This window comes from Anomalospiza imberbis, chromosome 14, assembly GCF_031753505.1.
Source record: "Anomalospiza imberbis isolate Cuckoo-Finch-1a 21T00152 chromosome 14, ASM3175350v1, whole genome shotgun sequence".
NCBI lineage: Eukaryota > Metazoa > Chordata > Aves > Passeriformes > Viduidae > Anomalospiza > Anomalospiza imberbis.
In genome coordinates, this window is record NC_089694.1 from 11,052,456 (window position 1) to 11,072,879 (window position 20,424).

Here is a 20,424-nt window from a genome sequence, read left to right on the forward strand (position 1 = left end):
TGGATGAGTCTGAACAAATGACAGATGTGAAAATGGTCTGCCAGGGAGGACAACCCTGCTCTCCCTTCACTGCCTGAAGCTTGGTCAGCTTTACCTGTCACTACTTACAAAATCTTTCAAGCATTTGAGACCACTTTCATTGCCACACTGACAATGCAGGGAATTTTTGTGGTCTAATAGCTATCTCTGTCTTGCAGTTAGGCAATTTGGAGGACTGGACATTCCCACCACCACCACTCAGATGGATTATGAGGGATTTGGAAGTGTGAGGTTCAAACCAACCCATCTGTGCCATCCTCTGCATCCATGGCAGGCAGCAGAGGACTGGGACAATCTGCTCTGGCGCCCTGCACAGCCCCGGGGCTCCTGCTTGGTCTGTGGGGCTCCTGCAAGGCCCTGCTGGCTGCCAGACCCTCTCCACCATGCCAGAGGGGCTGGCAGGTCCTTCCCAGTGCCAGCTGCCTGGTGCAGAGCCCTTCGCACGCTGCTGACAGGGCCCCGAGGAAGAAGGGGTGGCCTGGAGGCAGCCAGGGGTTTTGTCCCTCCCCAGGGACAGGGACAGGAGGCAGAGGGGCTCAGGGAGCTCTGCCAGGCAGAGCTCTCTACCCTCGGTCTGTGGGGGAGCATCAGAGCAGATGCTCTTCCCTCAGCACCTTTGCCATTGGCCTGCCCTTTCCATGCCTGAAATTCCTGATGTAACAGTCTTTTCCATTGGATATTCACACCATCAGCTTTAGGCACCTACTTTAGCTGGCTAATTTAAGAGCTTGGGTCCGTCTCATTGGGTACTAACAACAAGTTGTAATTAAATGACATTTTCTATGCTATATTAAACTCTTTCAGTCAAAAAATATCTCATTGAAAAATCAGGAAATAAGTCCCCAGGGCTATCATTATCCATCTGCTTTCCTAGCAACTTTAGGCAACTGCAAGTTTTAAAATAAATTCATACAGGATGCCTCCCTCTCTCATGTGATATGGACATGATATCTTTCATGTTGCCTTCTTGGAGAACAAAAGTTCCAGAGATATTATTTTGCAGCAAAGTGTCCCCAGCCAGCCATGAAGGCAGCAATCCCCTGCATTCCCAGGTGCCCTTTGACTATTTACAACCTAACACTGAGCTGCTCCTCAGCATCTCACAGATCCATAAAGGAGGAAAGACGGTTACACCCTCTTTGAACAGGCAGATGAGAGAGTAGTTGACAGCTGATGTTCAATGGAAATAAACAGAAACAAATCAGATCAGAAAGTCTGAGAGACTCAAGTGGGAAGGCTCAGCTTTGGGGAGACCAGTAGGAAGGTGAGAGGTTTTCTAGTGTATAGATTGATTTTCACATGACCCACAACATCCTTCTTTTAATTGCAAGAAGTGCAGGACTTGAGCTGGAACGATTAATCTACTCACACAGGAATGCATGAAGCACCCCAACACTGCTCAGGAAGAAGCTGAGATGCTGGGGAGGGAGCAAGTTAACAGATTTTAGGCAGTTTAAGAACAGATTAAATCATCCAAATTGTCGAAGCCCAGGGCACCAGGAATATTTCTCTGTCTGCTCTGGGGTGTCCTGAACCCCAGGGGAGCACTGACTTTGACCCTCATTCATGGAGAAAACTTCCTAAGCCTCAAAGTAAACTAGAAACCACAAAAGTGTGAAATAGATTGTAGAGATTGTAGGTAGTAGTATAGTACGTCACATGGGTGAGAAATTTAGGTTTTAGGATTTTTAGTATGTTATAGATGGGTTCAAGATGGAGGATATAGGGTGTTGTCTTGAGTTCCTTTCTTCTTTCTTCTTCTTCCTCTTTCTTCTTGGGTTTAGGTGGTGTCTTGTAATTGGGTAAAAAAATCCGCATTGCGGGTCTTTAGGGGTCAGTTTTTGGGTTAGAAAGGAAAATATTTTAGGTGTCAGTTCTTAATTGGGTAGCTTAGTTTTTGATTAGACTTAAAAGGCCTTGTAACAAGAGATTGTTGGCCATTTTTGTGCTGTTTTTCCTGCACGCAGAGTCTGGTGCAGACAGCATGCTGAAGTTTTGATAAGATAACAATAAACAGAAGCTGAAGACCGAAAAAATCCAATGCTTGTTCCTGACACAGAATTGCTCCAGGAGGGTCTCCCCTGCCAGGGGAGCCCCCCGGGAGTTGCCCAACTTGGGGCCAGCAAACTCACACCAAATAGTCACAGTGTCTCTGCATTGCACACATAGGCAATGCCCCCATAGCAGCCAGCCCGGCTGGCTGCCTGAAGCTGGGAAGAAGGAATATTCCCTCACAGGAGCAGCCCAAAGCTCATCAATAACAAAGAAACCACCACCCTGGGAGCGGAGCAGGAGGTTTGCAGAAGCAAACTCAAAGGACTGAAGGAACCAGAAGTGGGTCACTGACATTTGAGCACAAAACTGCTAAGCCTGAAAATGCTTCCATTTGTTCAGTGCAAAGCACAACAGAGTCCAGATGTTTAAATTTAATTCTTTAGACAATAAAGATGACAGCAGCTACAACCCCGCAAAGTTTCTTTCATCTTTCAACACGATACATAGATTATGTTTCAGAAAAACTTTTAAAAAAAAAGGAACTGTGCCTCATTCCTATTAGGCTTTGTGGTTACACATACTCGCTCACCTCCCAGCAGCAGCTGCCCCTTAGAGCTGCATTGTAGTAAGCTTTCCATGGTACAGCTTAGGGCAGGGGGTGATCATTAATCTTTGTGTTTCACTTACTTAGTCCTTAGTCCAAATTTAAGCCAATAGAGACTGTTTGTTTCGGGCAGGTGTATCAAAATTAAGATTTGAACAGCACCCACTTGATATTATTAAACTACAAGTTTTGCCATTTAGCTTCAAACACAACCATGAATATAAGTTATAAATAGACACTTTAATGTTCCTTTCAACTGATGTTAATCAAAAATCCTGAAGGGTAAGTTTTGCCTCTGGGTTCAGGATGGAAAAGCCTTCCAGTTATTTCAAAGATAATTCCATTGCCACGTTTCTTCCCCACCTCTTTGCTGTATGCCTCTCGAAGGGGTGTGCAGTGACATCAGAGCCTGCAGTAACTGCTAAACTTTCCCTGTACAACTTTCTGGCCTTAATTGCAGCCTATAAAGAGTTGGGGCTGCTGCCACCTATGGACAAGCATCAAACACAAACATGGATTTGCTACTGGAAAATGGAAGCGTGAACTGACACAAAGTTGTTAATATTCCCCTGTAAATATATTGTTCACTCCACCATTATTAATGCCAAGCTTTGTGCTAATGAGCCACATTAAAAGTTTATGGCACAAGGTAGAATCCACAGAAAACATCCAGCACCTCTTGTCCTGGTCCCTCTGTAGTCAGAGCTAATGGAGAATAAACCCCAAATTTCAGTAATATATTGGTTACTATGCTCAGCATGTTTAACTCATAAAGAAAATGAATTACTGTGTTTTAGCTCTGTCAAATAACCAAGTATGGATTAACCTTTGATTTAGATTCTAACATGCCTGAATCTTGTTGTCTATGGACTTAGCAGGACAGCGCAACATTTTTTGATTGATTCACAGTAGCTGTGCATAGATTATTTAAAAGTACATTACAACCTCTCAGGAAAAAAAAAGCAAGTAGCATTGTAAAATAATGCAGCAATCCTGTCCTTTTTTCCTTGCATATTATACCTGTGTAATCTAAACAAGTGCAGAATGGAGCCATTTACAAGATGAAATAAACACAATTCTCAATATTATTGCAAGACAGCAGTAGAATAAATTTCACTGTAATTTCCACTGCTGTTGTTTCTGTAATGCAAAAAAGTGATGAATGAGTATCTATTTCATATAAATCATTGTAGGATCACCTGGAATCACTAAATCTAACATTTTTAAGAGGAATTTTTAAAACTTATATTTTTCTTTTCACTACATGTTAGGGACTTGGAAGGTCAGAATTCTCAATGATTTCTTTATCTTGTTTCCTGACAGATGCTGAATATCTAATACCCCTTCCAGTTCTTGGATTTTGGGGCCACTGTAATATCTGTAAAAATAAAACCTGAGATAGCTCACATAGGGCATCCAAATTCCCAAATTCACAAACCACAGCCATGTTTACAAAGAACTCCTCCTCCTTTGCCATGGAACACAGAACTGGCGGAGAGCGTGACATGTTTGCTGAGACAGGGATATACCTCACACAGCTGAGTTAGTTTCTCAGATCTGCAGAAAAGAATAGATCTTATAAAATAACAATAATAATTGTGAGAGATGAAAAGATACCTTTAAACACGCTGTAGACAAGATTTCTTTGTCGCAAATTTAAAAGTTCAGGAAATCACAGTCTCCCAAGCTCTTTGAAGAGCACTGAAAAGGAAAGGAAACCAGGAATTGTTTCATCTTCCAGTCCTTCTGAAATGGAGATGTGCTCAGCTATGAATAGCTCCACTTTCCCTCTATTGCTGGAAATATTCCCAGCCTGTGACTTATTCTGAAAGAGCAAGGCAGGACCATCCTGACAAGGTCCTGAAGAGCTCATTTTGTCTGTACTTGAAACAACTGGAACACGGTTGGTCAGTCTGCATGAAGAAACTAAAGGAGTTGGAAAAGAAGGAAAAGCATGTTCCTCAGAGTGTGCATGGCAAGGAGTGAAACGCTTGTAAGCCAAAGGGCAAAAAGCTGAAAGGAGCCCCCAGCCTCAGAAGTGCTGGACATCCTCTATTCCATCTCCAGACAAAATCTATTTTCCCTATAGAAAATAGAGGCTTTCTGCCTCCCCTGCTCTGCCCCCATGAGGGTCTGCTCCTCCCTGGGGCCCCTCTGCCCCACTAAAACCCTGGCACCCCAGGGACTGTGATAGCTGGCCACACCTGGCTGTCCCAAAGCCACCTCCCACATCGTAGCCATGCTCATCCCAAACCCTTGACTTTACAGTGCATTTCCATGCAAACTTCTTTATTTTAGGAAGTTCCAGAATTATATTAAAAATTAAACTAAGCTTCAGTAAATGCATAAAATTATTCATCAGAGAACCCCAAATTCTTTCAGTAGCTAGAACTTTTTAATAAAAGTTCATCTAGTTTCTTTTGGGTTAAATCAAGCCTTTTCCTATGTTATGAGAGAGATAATTCCTTTATCAATACACTGAGCACACATACAAATTTGAGTCATTAAGAGAATTCCATGTTCAGTTTGTACAAACTCAATTTGTGTTCGAAGCTATATTCAGATATTTCCCAGCACCTTCACTTTAATGCAACACCAGGACATCATCTTCAGAATTATTTTTTTTTTAGGGGTGTAATTACTCACCTCATTCTTTGAGCATTTTATTAAGTGTCACTCATGTTCTCAAGTTCCTACTTACTTCAGTTGACAACAGTTGAAATCCATTTTTTTGGGACTCCACAATATTAATAAATTACAACATATCTGTTACCACAACACACCTGGCATCTTCTAGCATATTTCTAAGACTCTTCTTGCTGCAAGCCAATAAAAACTGTATTGAAAAATCTCTTTAATGCCTGTTACTTTGTGTGCAGGTTTTCTGCTCTAACATACCTAGCAAGTTTGGGCAGACTTTGAACAGATGAAGTTTTGAACATCCATCAGCTCAAAACTGTTGATCTGTTTGATACAATTATTGATGTGCTCACCACGGGCACCAAAAGAAGAATATGTAGCTGAACTTGCTATTTATGAAGGCAGGATAGCAGAGAATTTTCCATATGTGGGGTTCAAGTCTTCCTTCAGTCTAGCCTCCTGTTGATTTAAAAACAGCTTCAGTTCTTTTGAAAGCAGAAAATTAGGATCTAATTGTGGAATACATTATTTAACTGCAAAGACACTAGCACTGGACAAACACAGTTAAATCTAGAAAATAATTAAATTAACAAGTTTTTTTCTTTGAAAACAATTACATTTTTTTCTTTTACAGAAAATGTTTTATACTATTTATTTAATAATAGTAGATAAGTACTGATAACAGTGGGATTATGAGCAGTTTGTTTGATATGTTTGATTATGTGCAGAATTGTAGCTAAAAGCAGCAAGTGGTTTTAACATGGTATGTTGGTTAGAATTAATTAGAAAGAATTTTCTATTCCAGGGAAAGGTACCTTGCCTGCTCCAGGCCTATTGTCTGGAAACAGAGACAACCCCACAAAAAAAAAATCAGTTCTTGCCCAGGAGAAAAGAGGCATGTCCCTAGGGAGAAAATGGAGAGAGCAACCTATTGATGGAACTCCCTCCTAAAGTAATAGTGAAGCACAGGGAGGAGCAAAGATCATGACAGAGAACAGATAACAAAGAGTGAATAATTTCCTGAAGATAAGAGACCTGTTTAGATTAGACAAAGTCAAGGAACAATATTTGCAGCTAGAAAGTCCATCAACTTGAAAAGAAAAAAACCCACAAACTGCAGGCTTACTTACAGACAGAATTCTCAAATAAAGTAGTTGCAGCTAAAGTGCATTAAATAAAAATACACAACAAACTCTTCCTCAACTTCTGCTGTTACTGGGACACAGGTTTTTAAAAGCACTAACAGATCCCTACATTTCACTGCACTAATGATACCTTTGAAGGAAAAGCAGGATTAAATAGCTGCCATCCAGCAGGTACAGTGGATCCTTCTGTCATGGGGTTAAAGCATATTGGTAAAATGAGACTGGTTAGGAGAGATTCAGGTTGATGCACAACATTGTGAATTCCATTTTATTAATCCCAGAGCTCAGTCCTGGGAGCTGCTGTCACAAAGGGAGAAAAACGCAGTAAGAAAACTGAATGGGACTAGGGACCTGTGATTACATGAGAAAATAAAACAGGTTCCCCTTGTATGATTTATCAGCACAGCTACTGAGTAGCCATTTCAAGCAACTTTAGCACAAACTGCTTAACACTGGATGTTTTTCCTAGCTGTCCAGTGGCTGAAAACAGGTACCTGCAGGAGAATCCCAGGGTTCAGCACATGAAAGAACAAAATGCACTTCTGTGCCTTGGGATTGCATAAAACTGTGGAAAATACAGTTCCTCTAGCCTTGGGAATGTTACAGTTGTTTAAAAATGTCACCTGATTCCTGCAAACTTGGCTCTGCATGATGTTCCCAACACCATGAGTACAATGTGGTACTTTCTTCTTCATAGGCACGATGAGACTTGTTCAAATTGTGCCTAAAATTTCACACATAGATAATGCAACAATCAAGTCATGACCTCTGGAATACCCTTGTAAATGAGGGGGTTTTGTTGTTTTCTTGCTTGGTTTTTTTCCCCAAATATATTTTCATGTTATGTCATATCAGTGAGGAGCACCATCTCTGTGCTCCCAGTTTGGCAAGATAGATCAAATGTTTCAGTGCCTTAGCCCTTAATTTTTTTTCCATTTTCTTAGAGTATAATTGCATCTAATTGTACATTTTGAGCAAATACACATAATCACATCATTATGACAGGCAATTACCTTATTGTATTGTATAATTAAGTAAATCACACAAGAAATTGTGCAGAACTTTAATAAAATTTTCCAAAAAGAAGTTAATCTTTCCTGCAACTGACAGAAGAAGCCATTTTCACTTCTAATGATCATAATCAATTTAGCATTTTCTACCCTAATTAGTGGGCACTCTGCAGGCATGCGCAGGATATGCACATTCAAGCAAAGTTCTGGGTGATGACATTCATGACTTTTCATGTGTGTTTGCTGTGTGGAAAAACAAACATCCTTATGTAGAATTTAATGACCAGTTGCTTCAGAAAATGCAATATCAGGAGAATTCATGTATATATCAAATGCATTATGTTGAAAACCTTAAAAATCCACTATAATAGTTTTATCAGTATGGTTCAAAGTACATTATTACCTGTTAATGCTCATACATGTGTTTCATTACATAGCTTAGGAGCTGTCCTTTGATGGAAGGAGACTTCCCCTTGGCAAGGGAATTTATTTATTATCATAGCTGATTTTTGTTATTGTCACAGGAAAAGTTTCTGTACTACCTAATTATATATATAGATTTTATACACACCCAAGAAGTGGGTTAGGAACTTAATATAGGCAAAAAGAAAAACACACAAGTCACTTTAACATCACATAGTCAAGCAACACAGAACTAAAGAAAAAATAGTGACTGCTGAGCTTTAAAAGAGATTCTTGACACACATAAAAGGCTTTTTCCAAATTTTTTGTTGCATTTTCCCTCCTGGAATAAAACACAGTCATGCCCAGTATGCCAGATTTAGGGCTGTCTGTAGACACCTTTATGAGAGGTTTACCCACCTCCCTCAGAAACTGCTCAGTGCCGTCAAGGCACTGTAAAACAGTTCTGGTTTCTAAACTGGGCTTTCTGCACAGACATAGAAAAGATCATGAGTAAAGATCACACAAATACACCTTTTAGTCACAACTTACCAGCTCACTCTGTTGATATTGACAGTGATTTTAGGAACAGCTGATTTATATCAGGAGCTGGGAGCCGTATACTCTATACTCTTTATGCTCTCTGTGTTTCCCAAAGGCAACAAAACCCCAAACTGCCCAGAAATAAATTGAATCCACATGCTTAGGAACTACTTCCTCCAAACAGCCTGTTTCATTTAGCAAATATTTTGAGAAGTAAGGTCAACATAGATTGAGCATTGAAGAAGTGCTTTAGAAGATGCAGTAAACAGAGGAGAGATGCACACAGAATATTCGACAGAGCAAATATGTGACAGAGAACTTTTGACAAATACAAAGCACTTTTCAAAGGCATAAAACCAGATCTTGTTTCTTCCTATGTTACAAAAATAAACTGCAACTAAAGAATAGCACCAATTAAAAAATAATTTGGCACTGCATATTTAACTTAAGAGGAAAATAGGTATTTTACACACACACTCTGCAGCTATCAGAACAAAAATTGACACCCTCATTAGAAAGCATGAAATCGAAGTTGTTGGCAAAACTGTCTGAAAGCAGAATGAAGAAAGAAAGAAAAGAATCTGGGGTGACAGTAAGAATGTTACAATCAACCAAAACAGAGGATGAAACTTGAATTTGCTTTTGCAGTTTCCAGTTATCAAAACTTGACACCTCTGTCACACCAGTATTCCAGGAAGAAAAAAAATTAGCACTTCAAACACCTCCACACACACCATCAAACACAACTTCTATACACAACAGCTCCTGTCAAATGTCTTTTTCTTTTCTTCTTAATGGTATTAGTCCAAACTAGACTGCACTTGGAGGAAGAAAACCCAAAACGTAGGTCGTCTGAATAACAGAGATACGGCCATGCATCAATGTGGTCTATATAAATAGATCTTTCCATCACTTTCTGATAGACTCAGACCATTTGAAAAATTTCAAATATAGTCACAGAAAGAATTTGGAAAGAACAGTTCATATAATTATCCCTCTTAGAGAAAAAAAAAAAAAAGAGACTAGAGGGGGAAAACATATATATTCTGCAGAGACATTGACATTGCAGCTGGACTTCAGGAGAGAAACACTTAAAGCTTTCAAAAGACATTTTCTAGACATTGGTCTAACTGGTCTTTTGTTTAATAGAAACACTTTCAAAGACTGGAATTAATCCAGATTTGTTGGTTTAATAAAGAACTGAATCCAGCTCACTGATTTAATGCACTAGATTTACTGCTATGTTCTGGCCATGTGAAGAGCTGTAAATTGGATTTAGTGAACATGAGCAAGTCAATAAATGCCAGAAAGCAGACAAGACACCAGTAAATCCACACCAAAATCACTGCAAAATATCTTAACCAAAAGGCACTGACCTGATTTTCCACTCACGCCATTTCTTTCACTATTTATACCTGCCTAGATATAAAGAACATAAATTAACAAATTCTACTTAAAACCAGATTTCCAGGCAGGTAGGTAGGTCTACACCAGCTGAGAAGCCTGTCCCCACTCATTTCTCTCCTCAGAGGAAAATCACAGACTCTTTCAGGTTGAAAAGAGCTCTGAGCTCATCAAGTCCAACCATTAATCCAGCACTGCCAAATTCAGCACTGAACCCTGTCCCCAACAGCTGCATCTACACTTCTTGTTGGTAGCTCCACCACTGCCCTGGTCTCCTTGCACATTTATTTCAATTCATCCTTGCCAAGGGATGTGTTAATAAATATTCTCTGTGGATAATGTTGCCTGATCATTTTCTTACCTTCCTCCACAAAGAACCAGACCCAACTGAGATCCCTCCTGTATCATTAATTTAACAGAAATGCATTTTCAGCTGCCCATCATATAGAATTTGACAGGGAAGTATAAAATTTGTTGAAAAAATACACAAAGTACTCTAAAAATTCACAGCTAAGACTGCATTAAGCTATCATGTACGCGAGTTTGGATGCCTTGCAGATACATTTTAAGGCAAACAGCTGTACATGCTCATTGTGTGATACCTGCTTTGTAGATGCACCTTTCCCCTCATGGCCAGGCACCAGGACAGCAGCAGCCCACAGGAACCCTCAATTGTTTCCTGCGCCCCAAGCACACAGGTACAAGCTCCACCAACATTCTCTATCTGCTGAGTCCTTTCCTTTTTGAAGGTGTACAATTTCACTGCAACAAACCAGAAAGTCACTTTTAGTGGCAGCCTTATGCTCTTGAAATCTATAAACATCCAAGACAGCTGTGGCAACTCGGTAAAATTCAAAAAATCTCCTTTTCTTCAGTGGTTTGAGGAAATTGTGACTCTTGCATAAACTGTCATGTCCTCAGTTTTGAGGAAAATTTCAAGCAATCTCACAATTTCTTATAGTGTGAGTTCCTAAATCTACAAGGAATCTGGCCCTCTCAGCTTTTTAATGCATGTACACAAAGTAAATTTACACTTACAAAACTAACCTATCGATTGTGTCCCTCAACTACACATTTCATAAGATAAAAATCTCTGTTCTTATCAGTGAGAGCAACACAGACATTGTTTTTTCTGAGGATTTCTAAACACAATTAATCTGGGTTTAGATAGTTACATAAACCTCTGGATTTAGGCAGTGTGGACATTACCATATCCAGACAAAAATAATCTGTACTTTTTTGCCCTGAGGTCATACAATCCTCCTGAGTGCTCAGGATCCTGCTCTGAACATTCATTTCTCTCTCTCTCTCCTTACCTGAGGCCACTTGCTTTAGCCTTGGCCTGTCTCACAGTTAAAAGAACAGTGTAAAGTTAAAAGAACTACTAAAGAAAGTATGTTTGGACTTTTTAATTCTCTCTGACTTTTTGTATACTTCTCTCCAAATTTTCTTAATCATCAAAACTGTTCCACTACAAGCAGGTGTGACTTAACACCAAGCTTTTGTGCTGCCTGTAAGCACCTTTCCAGTTTCATGGAATAACATTAATTATTAGCTCCATATAATTAGAATTTCCAAGTCTTCCAAAGAAACTCATAAAGAAAAGCACATTTCCTACTGAATAAAACACAAATACATTTTGTACATCCTAAAAATAGGTTCAGAAAGGGTTATGTATTGGTTCTTCTGCTTCACTCACACATACAATGACAGGTATTTACTAGCAATGTAAATATCTTTTTCCCTTCAGTCTCACCAAAGCTGCTATAAAACATAAAAAATAAGATGAAAGCCATAGGCCCCAAACCTTGATGCTAAAGCAGATCTCTAAAACCTCCCCCATTTTCCATTGAAAATGCCACATCCCTCTCAGTAAGGAGAACATGCCTCTGATAACTGTGCTAGAAACACAGTAGATCACAGTGAAAATTAGGGATTGGGCTGAGACCAAAAATAAGAAGTCTTTAGAGGTGAATTAAGCATTTAATGCAGCTCATACTTGGGGGAAAAAAAATAAAATCATGTTATGTCCCATTGCGTGTGAGGTGTGTCAGTGCAGTGTAAGGTGGCAGCTGCAGAAGGGACCAGTGCAGCCAGGATGGGGAATTAGAGCACCCATCACTCACATCCTACATCATCACAGTTCAGTGAAAATTTCATAATATCTGTATTCTTGTAAAAACTTACTAGATACTCAGGACACAGAAGAAAATTATACCATGCACTTATTAACAGATAGTGTACAAATCCCAAACTCCTATTCTCTCCAGTGACCATCTTGGCAAATACAGATACCAGCACAGAGTTCATTTTCTATGTTTCTATGCATTATCTAACTTTGCCTTTCATGGGTTCATTAAAACAGTGTTTTGTAATAGCATCAAATTAGTAGAAAATCTGGCATGGAGCAGTTTGACAATGATATAGTTGTCATGATAGTTCTACTTTTTTGCTTGTACCTACTCAGGCATCATTAGAATCAAATATCTACCTCTCAGCATTTCTCCTGGGTTCATCCAACTCTGAAAGCTCTCAGGCCATTAAAGCATATCAATTAGTAATGATTTTCTTCCAGCCCCAGCAGCCACTGAAGCATACATTAAAGGTGATACCTGCAGTCCAAAATTTAATGTGGGCATTTGAGAATATCTACTTTGATGAAGAGATTATCAGAGAAACTCATTTGCTTAAAGTTTTAGATCACAGTTATTGAAAATATTTTATTTGCTGAACAAATGCCTGATGAACATTCCTGTATCTGTTAAATAATATTAATTGCACACAGGTTGAGGAAACACAAGAATCATTAAAGGATAAATGAGGTTGTGCAATGGCCCAGAAGAGCTAATGTTATCACTTTCCAGGCTGCTTTTACAACCTTCTGAGTAGGACAATTTTGAACTGAGTCATCGTCGCCTAAGGAAAGTTACTTTCACTATTTGAGTATATCTATCCCATTGAGTAGATGTCACAGAGACAGCTCATTACAAGCACTGGAATTAGAGGGCTGTCACATTCCTCGCAGCTAGGTTAGGTCCCTTCAGCCAGAACTGTTTGGAAGAGAAATCCTTTCCATGCTCACAGGCATTTCCAAGCCTGAGAGGTCACTTACCTCTTGTCCAATGCAACTGAAGTCAGTTACCCAAAGATCAGACTGCAAAGCAAATGTAATTAGTGAATGCAAAACTTCTGGAAAATACACTTTGACCATTCTATCTACATTTACTTCTTTTTAAACAGAGAAATATACTGCTCCTCATGGAAAATATCACAAACCAGTGAAACACTAGGAGCACAACAGAATCACATTTAATCCTCAGAGCCAGCACCATGAGACTTACTATGGAGATAGAGATGCAATTGAATTTGTCACTCCTTTGAGTGGCAGAGGCTCTCACTCCTCCTTAAGTGATGTGACCTGGAATGATTTTTTTGAATACAAGCATAAGATTAATTTCCAAGTTTTTATCCCACTGTTATGCCTGTAAAATTGTTTCCACCTGAATATACTTGACATTAGTCATAAATCTCTGGTCAAACAAAGGTGAAAAAGGATGAAAATGCCATATACAACATTCATTCTTACCTTCAGCTGCCAAGAATCTTCTTTTAGTATAGTTGACCTGATCATCACTTGAAACATTCATATATTGGTTTAATTATCTGTATAATCACCCAACAAATTTGACACCAGGTTTCTCAGCAGGAGTTTGCAGATTCCTTCTCAGCTAGTTAATGAGTCTTCAAGTTTGATCTGGACACTGAACACATACCTGGTATGACTCTTTCAAATAAGATCTAATTTCTTTTTCATGTTTTTTTCTTTGAATCTAAATAATAGCTCTGCTGTGACCACACATTCTTTTATACCTCTACACAAGTTTCTATACTAATGGAGCTAATTTTAATTTCCATGTGGAAATCCCCCCCAAACAGACAAGATCAACGTGAAAGAAGCTTTCAGTAGGTGGCAAATGCTCACTTCCCACAACCTCTTTCCTACTGTTCAGCCACCATGGCCACTCCTTCACCCTGGGCACGTCTGGCCAGCAGTGCCTAGCACACTCCATTTGCATCTCTTCTCCTGCCTAGTTAAACTCAGTGAGTATGTGCATACTGGGCACTACTTCCATAAGATGTTAAATGAAAGTATATGTAGAAAACAGATTTACAGGTTGAATTTTACGACAAAGATTTTTGAAATTGTAACAAATCAATCATATAAAACTTGAAGAAACACTTTTATACTTCACTGGATTACTTACACTTTGATATTAAAACCTTCTTCCAAAATACTTCCAAAAGGGAAAAAATATTTCCAAAACAGAAAAAGAAATATACTTCAGTCAAAGTGCCAAATAATCTATCTAGTCTTATCTGCACACATGCATGCAAGAAATATCTACCACCCAGGCAACAGTCTGCACATCCCCATTCCTTTCACAGCTATCAGACAAGTTTGACCTTTGGTTCAGACCTAAAATCTCCCAACCCATTCGTTCTATCTTAAGAGCAGTTCCTTCAGGGAAGGAGATGATAATGTATCTGCAAAGGCTGACTCTTTGTGCAGTTGGAGGGGGGAAGTGCCAGCATAACAAATTGCTCCTGTTCAAACCCATCAATTCAAAACAAGCATCTGGAAAACTTGACAAGAATACTCAAATGACCCTTGTGTTCTGACAGCTGGAAAAGAGAAAGCACTCTCCACAACAGGAAGATGTGTGCTCAAACTTTTTGCCTGGATAGAGAAACACATAAAACTGTTTGAAATATTTTTCATCAAAGCTCATTAAATAAAACTTTTAGTGCAAAGTATGACTCATGTAGGCAACTATGTCAGCACTCACAAATCTGTGTTCAACAGCACCAGAAGCTGGTCATGGCGATGGGCACGTTACAAATTCCCTTCTCTCATGAACCCCCACTGCTGCAACAGATCATTTCCTCCCTGTGACAGCAACCTCAATCTCCCTTCAGCCCTGGCACATCAGGGCTGCCACCTTGATGGGGAGAGCTTCTGCCTGCTCCACTTGGAGAGGCCACTGAGGATGGTTCCGTGAGGAACAGACTGCAGTTCTGCTCTCTCCAGTCCTGCCAAGAGAAACACCTTGATTAGAGTGTGCCATTGTTGACATAAATTCAATTTGATTGTATCTCAGGATTTCTGATTTGGTCAAGATCTGCGCTGAGAGGAAAAAATCGCAAAAATCTACCTTGCATCATCAATGAATTATCTTCATTCTGAGTTTCCTGACTTTGGGCTCTGCAGATGAAGCATCTACCTAGTGCATCAAAATACCTTAAAACTCTTCAAAATGCAACAAACCACTTCTGGAACTTTACAGCCCCAAATATCACTAACAATACTTAAATAATACTCTGGTCTAAATTGATTCTTTTAAATTCAACATAACAATTGCCCCAAATTTCCTGATTGAAACAGAAAATGGCAAAAAGAAAGGATGACCCTTCAGAAGGCACAGGTCCATTTGGACATTTAAGCTCTCCATAGATAGTAGCCCAAATTATGCTCAAAATGGTTGTAGACAAAAATTCTCTATTTACCTAAAAATGTCTTGGAAATGTTTACTAATGTCTTGTATGTTGGAAAAACAAAATTATAAGCCTCAGTACTTTGTAATTGCTTCTACGGGAGAAATGGCAGAAATTCTTTAAATTACTTGAGTTTTATTAAGGAAAAAAAGACCTGGTCCAGGATTTAAGTTGGTTTTGATTAAAAGTGGCTCTGTTTGGAGGGACTCGGTAACATATTCAGTATTCAAAGCCATAAAGAATTGACACTTTATATATAGCAGCAAACTCTGGACCTTATTTTTTTGTGTCACAAGAAAAATTAAACAAGTTACATTAGAAAATGGGTCACAACAGGATTTGCAGTAAACACTATACACAATATCAGCCATTTGTACAGAACACAGCTGACGCACACACAGAGTTTTCTGGTTTATGCCTTACTTCTACGATTCTAAATTGATTTACACCCCCATGTGAGACTCATAAAAGAGCCCTAGGCAGCTCTATCCTGCTCACATACTATTTGCAACACTGTGAATTTCTCAATTTGCCCATTTAAAAACATTCTCCCTTTTCCTTCCTTTCAATGACAGATTTCTGGAGGGAGTAGGGTGAAAGAGATGAGAACGGAGGTAGTTAATGGTTAGATACACAAATGAGACACAAATAACTACATCACCTTCTACTCCAGATCCTAGAGAAGCTCTGTTCTTTGGCTGGGGGAGTCACTGTTTCCCACTCACCTGCCCTGGAAAATACAATGAGGATCTATAACCTGACCACATGTGATGATGCAAACACTGCTGGGAAATGAAACACTGCATCTAACATGACTTCAATCAGTAGAAAGACCTACTTTTATTAAGGCAAAAGATTTATAAAAACAGGGATTTTTTATATGTATACACACACAGGAAAGACCTTCAAAATGAAGTATATTTGGTCCATAAAGAGGTTTGCTTATTAATTTCTCTCTCCAGCATGACATTGCTGGATCACTATCCGTCTTCCAGTTCAGAAATTAGGTATGGAGAAATAGAACAGGGGCTCTCAAGGTGGTCCAGGAAAATGGAGACAGAACAAGAACCAGAATTTGCTATCCTGATAGTTAATGCAATTGTCTTTCTAATAAGCCAGATTGCTCCTCTTCATAACTGCTTTTATTTTACCTCTCTGATGGGAAAATGGCTATGGAGATGATTTTCTGTCAGGCAACAGACAACTAGTGAGCAAATACCAAAGTTAACAATCATTTGTTCTGTCCGAGTGCAGAGCACTTTGCTGGGGTTAGAAAGGAAAAGCTCAGAGTTGACTTAGGCCCTGTATGGACCTGCTTTTTCTGCTGTCATTCACTAATTGAAGACTTCATGAAGAAATGGATGTGACTCTCTGCTCCTCCTGTGGCTGAGGTGATAAGCCCAGCTGAGGTGCCTGGGTGACACCTGCCCTGGACACCCTGGATCTCAGCAGCTGAGAGTGGCCAGCGGAGCCCAGCTGCTGAGAAAGGCATCATTTAGGGTCTGGGGCTTGCAGCACCCTGCCCGGGGCTCACCCCATCTCTACCACCTCCTGCAATCCCTGATATCCAGAAACAGCTGTTACCCTTCTCCCCACATGTGGCCACTCGAATTCTCTCTCAGATTGTATTCACAGTCCCTACACTTTGCTGTTCATTCATTAAAACCTCTCTGGTTTGCTACAAAACAACCCTTCAGTAGGGTATGAAGAAGTAACAAATCACATGCAACTGACAATTTTTCTTTTACAGTCAGTCATGTGAGAAATGTGTTGATGGTTAAGATGAAGAGCCTTTTTTTCCATGAGCCATAAATTTTGAATTAAAAACTGCAATATTTCAGGACTGTGGGTTTTGGGAACAAAATTGCAGTTAATCATAAAATCACAGAATAATTTATGTTGGAAGAAAACCCGTGGAGGTTGTCTCATGTAACCTCTGTCTCTAAGCAAGCCAACTTTTACCTGGACCTTGTCGAACCTTACTCAGAGCCTTTTCACACAGCTTTGCCAAGCAGCTGCTCTGTTTTGTGTATTTTTCACTTTCAAATTACTTTTTCTATAGAGCATGTACAATAACAAATTGAAAAGATGACATATAAATACTACTTAGAAGGCTCAAGACTAGCACACTGTCAAATTTAAGAATACTGTCAACATTAAAAGTTTGTGGGCTTTTTTTAATCAAACCAAATAAAACAGGCAAATCTTCCACAAGCTGCAGTATTCAATATATCAGAAAAGATTCTGAGTTAAAGAGAAAATAAGCAGCGACATGAGAACAAAATCTCATCCTTTTTGCCATGAAGGTGAAATTATGTTGGGAATCATCTATAATAGTGCATTCAAGATATAAATATTTCTTACTAGAAAAAACAGATCTATGTTAGTATTGACTTACCAACAGACATCAGACTAGCCACTGTTGGCCTTCAGTACATCACAAGGGTCTTCCTTGATAAAGCAAACATTTTTCTCTTTCATATAAAAATAGTTTATTTTTGTGACCATTCTGAGGAGGAAACAAACCACCCCTGTGAGTGACAGCAATTGCAAAACTCTGCCAGCACATTCACACGTGCAGACTGGTCCGTCATGGGAAGGGAAGCTCCAGGGGGAGCTGTGCTTGGCCCTGGAATTCAGCTGCCAGGCTCACCCTGGCCATTGGGCTTGGGGCTGTGGCTCAGGGCCTCAGCATGGACGTTGTCCCCAGCAGCCAGGTCCCCTCCCCCTGACAGCCATCCCAAACCTAAAACTGCTCCCAGGGCTCTCAGTAATGGTCATTACATACATAAAAGTGATTTCTTTTTAAAACATTACATAACAATCTCCATCCCCAGTTTTTGTTGTTGCAGTCACCACAAAAGCTGTTCTTGCTTTTATCTGCCAACGAGACCAAGATGGAGCTGTGTGCACTGCAGGCCTGTCCATACATTTAACAGAGAACCACTGAAGGGTGTTTGTAAGATATCACATCATGAGGGCAGACACTGCTGCCCTGACCCAGTGCTGCACATGTGGGAGCTCTCTGGGAGCAGGATTGGTTTGCATGGAGTGAGCCAAGGACTGCCAGTGGTAAGGGGGAAGCACAGGAGGCAGCATCAGAGCCTTGTGTCTCTGCACATCCCTCCTTCCTCCAAATGACACCAGATTGGATACCAGGAAAAAATTATTCACCCAAAGGGTTATCAAGCACTGGGACAGGCTGCCCAGCAAAGTGGTGGAGTCACCATCCCTGGAAGTATTTAAAAATATGTGTAGAGGTGGCCCTTGGAGATATGATTTATTTTCCTTGGTAGTGCTGGATTAGCAGTTGGACTTGATCTGAAAAGACTTCCCAACCTAAATAATTCTATGCCTTTATCACTTTAGAGGTGCTATGATTTCTGGAAAAACCCAATTTTCATAGGAGTCCAAGTGAAAATTGAACATCTCTGAAACCACTCCTTCACCTCTCTGTGCCTCAGCTTCTCATTTGCAAACCTGTGATACTACTATTTCCCTTCTCTGCCTGGTAAATGCAGATTTAAAGTTCTTCAGGCAAGAATTATCTCTAACGATGTGCATATACAATGCCTAAAGCTGGGTGTGCCAGTATAGACTGTGACCTCCAAGAATTCATGCTCCACTCCACAAGAAAATATGGAGGGGGGGGGGAGGGAGAGAAAAGTATTTTTGAATATAAGAAAGAAGTCAAATACAGCTAATTACCCAGAGGTTCCCATCAGACTCACAGACTCCCACAGTGGACACACTCAGTGGCTGTTCTTTATTTCTGAGCTTTACTTTAATCCCTCCTCATTTCTCTTCTTTCATTTTCAGTCAGTTCAGGATCCTAATGTTTTTTGCCAACTTATTTTTAATGGGATTGTTAGCATCCAGGAAGCCTTGTCAAATAATCATTATACAACTGCTTTCAGGGACCCCTGTGGTTGCTTCCACTTGCCGTGCATTCTCCTCCACCCCCTCTCTCCTTACATTAGCAGGGGAGATATTTTTCTTACTAGGAAAGCATCAAATTAAAAATCTGGCTGTTTGACCCTATCCTGCATGTTCATCCAAATGCGTAGCTGCTCTGACTGCCTGATGGTCCTTTTACATCATTACATTGTCTTTGGCAATTCACATTTACACATTAGCCAACAAAAAGGCATTTGTAAAATTTTTTCTTGAGTAACAAATTGAAGTCTGTCAGCTACAGGAAAACCATAAACCCGCTGCTCTTCCTCACCCAAATGGAAGAAAGGTTGCTTTTAAATGAGACTTTTAGTCATTTCTATCTAAGAACATCTCACTGATTGCTCACCACCCACAGATCAGCCCTTTCAATGACTATTGCTATTCAGAAATGCTGAACAATGTATGTGGCTGAATCCTAGTGCTTTGCTCTCTGCTAAAGATGCTGCATTATCTCCCTATTTTGATATTTTCTGCTGCAAAGCTTACATTGTGGCAGATTTACTTTTCACCTAGTTTCCCTGTATTTTTTCTAGTTTCAAATCTAAAGGAAAAACATTGCTGTCACCTACAAAATATTTATGGCCAGAAATTTTAGGGTCCCAAAACCTTTCAAAGCAAGGTGTAATAGTAGAGAGTTGGACCAAAGATTCAGAAGCGCTTATCTCCCACAGCTGTCACTGGAAGCTGGTAGGTTCTGTTAGAGCGTGGCCATTGAGACAGTCAGAAAGCTTGTGGGGTGTTTTCCTCTCAGTCTCATGGTTACTGTCAGCAGTAGCTCTGCAGGAGAGAGGGATTATGGCAAATCAGTCACATGCAGTGCCCTTTGCCATCAGCACTTCCTGATATGGGGCAATTCCTCTTTCCTCTCTGGTGCACCAGAAACAAGATCTCTGTGCTGCCCTGGGCTCGGGCTCACCAGGCAGTGCTGCTCCCTGGAGCACTGATCACTCATCCAGGTGCCTTAACCTTTTGAGACTGTGTGAGATTTGTTACCCTGGTTTTGAAATTATTTTAAGGAGATTCACCTGATTCATGTCAAAAACATGATATCTCAAACAGTTTCAAGAGGAAGCTCAAGAACTTGAGAGTGCAGAGCCAAAACCTGTCCTTCCAGGACTTGCCCTTCCTGCTA

General features: G+C 40.0%; 1 long non-coding RNA gene across 1 annotated transcript; it reads right to left on the reverse strand.

The window, feature by feature from the left end:
- Window positions 1-4,138: 4,138 nt before the first annotated feature.
- LOC137482246 (uncharacterized) lies at window positions 4,139-7,189 on the reverse strand. Its single transcript, XR_011003954.1, has 3 exons — window positions 6,554-7,189; window positions 5,537-5,737; window positions 4,139-4,339 (listed from the first exon to the last, which is right to left on the reverse strand). It is a non-coding gene; the product is annotated as an uncharacterized lncRNA (long non-coding RNA).
- Window positions 7,190-20,424: the final 13,235 nt, after the last annotated feature.